The following is a 6,516-nucleotide window of genomic DNA, read 5'->3' as shown; positions in this document are numbered from 1 at the left end:
AGAGAGAGAGACAGGGCTGAATGCCTGTCACTTGCTTACTGGCCCTGTTGTGTGTCCGCGTCGAACTGAGGTTGTGCCTCCGACGTTCTCGCCCCCCATCGGCTGACTGCCTGCCGACATCAAGCACCAAGCCACAATAGAAATTGCAGCGATACTTGCCTGGAATCGATAACTAGAGTCGTTCCCCGAACGGCTCAGCTTCATAAGAGGAAGATGTCATTGGAAAAAAGAAACAGAATTGGGGCAGAAAAGAGTTTTATGGCATGACTAGAAATGAGGTTCATAAGACATATCCTGAGACGTTAAGGATAGTAAATTTGGTAATAGAGGGAAATATGGGAGGGGAAGATAAAAATAGTAGAGGGAGACAAACGTATGAATACAGAATGAGATTTTCACTCTGCAGCGGAGTGTGCGCTGATATGAAACTTCCTGGCACATTAAAACTGTGTGCCGGACCCTACTCGAACTCGCGACCTTGGCTTTCGCGGGCAAGTGCTCTACCATTTTTTTTAAATCTCATTGTGTTCGCTTTCGTTCGTTGCATCTGCTCGGGGTGGACGTCATAAGACACCCGTTTATGTTCGTTGTTGATCGATTAACTCAGTTTTTTTTATTACAGAGGCAGCTAACCCTCTAACCGAACACGCTGAGCTACCGTGCCGGCTACCATCAGAGCTACCCAAACACGACTCACACCCCCTCCTCACAGCTTTACGTCTGTCACTATCTCGTCTCTTACCTTCCAAACTTCTTTTCTTTCTTTCAGGAGTGATAGTTCTGCAAGGTTCGCAGGAGAGCTTCTGTAAGTTTGGAAGTGAGGAGACGAGATACTGGCAGAAGTAAAGCTGTGAGGACGGGGCGTGAGTCGTGCTCGGGTAGCTCAGGTGGCATACTTACCTGGGGTAGGGGATACCGTAATCATGAAGGCGGTTCCTCCGGGGTGAGGCTCTTCCATTGCTCTTCGGTCGAGCTGACCCCCGCGCTTACTGCAAATGTAACTCGGGCGCACAATTTTTGGTAGTCGGGACTGCGTTCGCGCTGTCCCGGTGTACTAAAAAATTTCTTTATACCGGCGCGGTAGCTCAGCGTGTTCGGTCAGAGAGCTGGGTGGCCTCTGTAACTAAAAAAGCTGAGTGAAAGGATCAACAACGAACTTGAACGGATGTCAAATGACGTCCGCAACGACCAAACACAACGATCAAAAAAGAACAAAATCTAAAAAAAAAAGAAAAGAAAAGGAAAAAATGGGTGAGCACTTGTCCGCGAAAGGCAAGGTCCCGAGTTCGAGTCTCGGTCCAGCGCACAGTTTTAAACTGACAGGAAATTTCGTATGAATATAGTAATCAGGTTCAAGTGGATCATTTTTTTGCATTTTTTTGTCTTAGTATCTTTCAGCACTACGGCTAAGATGTACTGCCGCAATATGTCACCCCAGCAGACTACAGTAATTGCAAAACTGAAAGAAAGGCTGTTGCGTACGTACAACTACATCTAAAGCAACATTCGTAACTTACAGTGAGTGGCGGAATGGTAAGCAAAGTGCCTTCTGTTACACACCGCACTGTAAGGTGGCTTGCGGAGTTCAGATGCAGCTGTAGGTGTTCTGCTGAGAATTTCGCCCTCAGTCGCGATCACTAAGGCCACCATGTCGATTCTTTTCAACAGTATTCACAGGAATGTAGCGTGTCTCAGTGGCGCGTCAGGCGACGACCGTGAGATGATCTTTCAATAAATGATTACACCTCGAACGACGCGTCAGTTTTCGCTGAATTTCATCGTTTTGCTTAACCTCGAAAGAAGTCGTACCCATATAGATAAATTATAAATGTGGTATTTACTTGACTGTATGTAGAAAACGTTGGCTCCTTCGGGATATGACTATTATCTTGAGTTTCTCCAGTGCAAAGAAATCTGGAACTTCCAAAATCGTAGTAGTTAAATGGTTGCCTTTAACCACTAAATAATAAAAGTTCCTTCACTTTTGCTTCTGTATTTTTAGACACTGAAACAGCTGGTTCACAATACTCATTCACCTTAGACAGTTACGTGATTTCCAACTGCTCAGATGCGCTAGAAAATTCCAACTACTCCCTACGACTGCACGGATATGTCCGGCGTTACATCGCCTCTTCTCGCCAACCGTTCGCCAACCGAGAAATATCAGATTTAGGAAAAATCTAATCATTTAAATTGCTAGAAACCAAATTGAAATGGAACTTAAACATATTACGAAATATTGTCGTGAAGAAACTTTATAGAATTTACAAAGTCGTATTTCTTGTTGATTACTTGTAAAAGTCTTCTACTCATATCAACTGAAAGGAGTAGTTCACAAAGTATAATGTTTGCTTGTAAATCTATGTCCCCACTTTATAATTTTTATAAACGAACTGATCGATACCCAACGATATCGAAGGCTTCCTAATACATATTAGATTTGATTACTTCACAACAGACAGAAACGATGAGTAAATATTGAAAGAATTATGCCTTGTGCAAAACACAATTTCTTCTATTTCATCCAGACACGTTTCACCATTTTCACTAGATTTCTCTCTATTTTTCTGCTTAACAACAAGTAAAATGTTACGTGAGAATACATATAATTATGGAATTGCGATCGTTATATTCTAAGAGTTCTAACAAACATGCATACGTTAACAGCATACACTGTTGTCCATGTCTGTCATCTGTGGTACAGTCTGTCATCTGAAACAGACCAGAGTTGCTCTCAACTACCGCGCTTTATCCGAAAAAAGAACATAAAATGAAATTAAAAAATATCGCTGATAATAATAATTTTATTTATGCCACAATTTTTTTTTCGCTCCGTATGAAGCACACATCTAGCCGTAATGTCCGGGCGTTATACACGGAACTTCTCCAACTAGATCAGCCCTTCCAGTGACTTCCTTGCCATTAAGTTTCTTAGAAATTAGAGCCCAGGTAATATTTGTACTAAATATCTTTCACACAGTGAAATTACATTACGATTTTATATTCACCCCTAACATATTGTTTCATATGCACTTACATCACTCTGTTGCAGGTAAAACCAATTTGCGATTATAAGAGATTTGACACACAATGTGAGTTATGAAAGCCCAATGCGACATTTGTTACCTAATCATATGGTGAAAGATTGTGGTAGTAGTCAATAACTTTAGGTCCAAGAAATGAATTTTCAGTTGCAGGTAAAACCAATTTGTGATTATAACAGATTTGACACACAATGTGAGTTATAAAAGCCCAATACGACATTTGCTACCTTATCATATGGAGAAAGATTGTGGTAGTAGTCGATAACTTTAGGTCCAAGAAATGAATTTTCACTCGCAAGCGGAGTTTATGCAGAAAATTTTCTGGAGGATTGAGAATGTGTGCCGAACCTGGAGTCGAACCTTGGACCATTGCCTTTCACGGACAAGTGCTCTGCCGACTGAGGTATCCAAGCACGAGTCACTTTTCATAAAAATGTTTCTCAGTACACAACTCGCAATGTACACATTCATAAAGGTAAAGAATGAAAAATGAGGAACTAAACTTATCGACTGATAAATGAGAACAAGGACTTTAGTTAAACTATGCTTCATTAAACCATGACAACAATACACATTTTCATAAAGTTGACACACCTAGACAAGTTAGCAAAATATTTCGTAATAACTCTTCTGTGTACAATTATGTTGCATTATGAAAGTTCCACAGCGCACTTCAGCCATACACAATATTCTAACAATAAGAAAGTAGACAATTATAAGACCAGCTTCCATTCTTCTCAAAGCAAATACATAGCCAGCCTGTCCAATGCACGCTGACTGCTACTCTCACAAAGTAAAACCTAATCTCTCTGATCAACATGTGTGGTCTCAAGAACAGTCTTACAATGAATATGGTTATATCGATACTACTTAGGTTGAGCACATTTATCAGATTTTGAAAACTTTTTGAAAACGGCCCTGACAAATAGGACAGTTCCTTTCACCATGCGCAATGCAGGAGTGGAGTAAGCACCACATAAATTCGATAAAGCATCATAGACCTTCTGTTACACTGTAACTCTGGGAGCACAGCAGTTGCGAGGTAAATTTCTCTTTTCACGATGTACTTTAGTTGACTAACTACGAATCTATTGATTACTGGTTACGGCGTCTACCAAATCCCATTTCTGTTCTGGATAACAACGTGTATTAACTTACTGTTGGGTTAGTATATTAATGTCATGCTTCACAAAGTGGTACTTGGAGGAGCACGTTTATGAAGTATCGTAATCATTGCAGCTAAACTTATTGCAAACAGTACTTTTAATCTCTAGTATTAAGTCTGCGGAAAGCGATTACGAAATCTAACTACTTGGTCTATTTGTATTGTGATCTGAGTTATATGAACGTCCAACGATCTGTAAGCATAAACTACTGAATGTATATACAGAGGGAACGGCATAATTTAGATGCAAAGGCTACGAACAAACTAAGATTATAGTTCAGTGCCCTTGTCGCGTAACAGCTCATTAAGTAATTTAAAGTACCCTACAACTTTATTATCAGGCTTTCCACGAAATAGCTTTTATCTGTAGTTCACGCAACGAAAGGTTAAATGTTCATAGGGAGTTTATGTTGAACAGTGGTGGGGATCCTTGTCACTAAATTACCGAGAGTCCAAGGATAACGATGTGTTGTCGATCTGCTCTGATTATTCGATAGTTTTGTTGTACAGCAACTCTTGCAATTTTGCTATTAATGCTTCATGAGTAACGCGAGGCCCTCAGTTGGAATTCAGTCTGAGGAAATGTCAGCTGTTTAACGTTGTTCATTTGCTCAGGGCTGAGAGAAAGACCACCCCACTTCTCTGTCACTTATTAACATTTTCTCTGTTAACATTCTATCCTCTTTAAATCATTGTTCACTTTGTTCAGGAGAGTATTGTTCAGACCCATGTTATTTTAAATCATTGTTCACTTTGTTCAGGAGAGTATTGTTCAGACCCATGTTATGTGTGAAGTTCACGCGAAGTTTTACTCCTTTTTTTTTTTAAATATGTGCCTCATTCTAAAATCGTTGTCAGGGGCCCCATATCATTCCAACTGCACACGCCCCACACTATTACAGAGCCTCCATCGGCTTGCACAGTCACCTGCTGACATGCAGGGTCCATGGATTCATGAGCTTGTCTGTATACCCGTAAACGTCCATCCGCTCGATACAATTTGAAGCTGGACTCGTCCGACGATGCAACATGCTTCGACTCATTAACAATACAGTGTCGGTGTTGACGAGCCCAAGTGAGACGTAAAGTTTGTTTTCATGCAGTCATCAAGGGTACACGAGAGGGACTTTGGCTCCGAAAGCCCATACCGATGATGTTTCGTTGAATGGTTCGCACGCTGACACTCGTTGATGGCCCAGCATTGAAAACCGCAACAATTTGCGGAAGGGTTGCACTTTTGTCACGTTGTACGATTCTCTTCCTTCGTCGTTGGCCCCGTTCTTGCACGATCTCTTTCCGGCAGCAGCGACGTCGGAGATTTGATGTTTTACCGTATTCCTGATATTCACGGTCCACCCGTAAAATGGTGTTACGCGAAAATCTCCACTTCAATACTACCCCGGAGACTTAAACTTGAAAACCTGCGATTCTATCAGCAGTAACCGATCTAACAACTGCGTCAGATACTTGTTGTTTTATATAGGTGTTGCTGACCGCAGCGCCGTATTCTGCTATTTACATACCTCGGTATTTGAATACACATGACTATACCAGTTTCTTTGGCGCTTTAGCGTAGCTGAGTGGTGAAGGCTAGATTAAAGGCAGACTGGAAACTTCCGCGGTGCCGTAGGATTCGATGTCGCTAACTTTAGGTCTCAAAGAATGTACTCTACTGTTGGAGAACAAGAGCCGACATCGGGTAGCAGTTTCTTTGCTGCAACAATCCATGATGAGTTGGTGGAGGTGTCGAAGACAGTGCTCCATCAATCAGAAACTGACGGAAAAAAATTGTAACACCGAAAAATTATTAATGTAGAGTAATGAAATTTCGCGAATTCATTTGTGCAGGTAACATATTTAAGTGATGAACACTTCAAGATCACAGAAAAGCTTTTGCAAATGTGAATGGTTGGGTTACAACAGTGGGATGTGGTCGAACGTTATCCTGTTAGAAAACACCCCCTGGAATGCTGTTCATGAATGGCTGCACAACAGGTAAAATTGAAACGTCCCCTTTGAACAATTATACATGACTGTGTTTAAACTGACACACAATATTTTTAGCGCAACGCAATCTGACTTTTAAAAATCCCTACAAAAGAATGGCCCTGACTAACATTAACCTATACCTTTCAGAAGTCACTTACCTCGCCAAAAATCTTCGTTACTCGAACTACTGCAATACAGCGAGCGTCACTACTATCAGCTAAATAAAAGATTCGAACTACGGAAGGCACTGACTACTGATAGGCATAGTTAGGAAATGAAAGATTTTAATAGAGATCAAACAATGTATTTACCTTACTA

General features: G+C 41.0%; 1 non-coding gene across 1 annotated transcript; it reads left to right on the top strand.

Annotated features, from left to right (window-relative positions):
• The first annotated feature begins 892 nt into the window (after positions 1–892).
• LOC126337485 (U1 spliceosomal RNA) lies at positions 893–1,051 on the top strand. Its single transcript, XR_007565068.1, has one exon. It is a non-coding gene; the product is annotated as a U1 spliceosomal RNA (small nuclear RNA).
• The last annotated feature ends 5,465 nt before the right edge of the window (positions 1,052–6,516 follow it).

This window comes from Schistocerca gregaria, chromosome 2, assembly GCF_023897955.1.
Source record: "Schistocerca gregaria isolate iqSchGreg1 chromosome 2, iqSchGreg1.2, whole genome shotgun sequence".
Taxonomy (NCBI): domain Eukaryota; kingdom Metazoa; phylum Arthropoda; class Insecta; order Orthoptera; family Acrididae; genus Schistocerca; species Schistocerca gregaria.
Note: the sequence above shows the minus strand (reverse complement) of the source record. Positions and strands in the feature narration are given on the sequence as shown.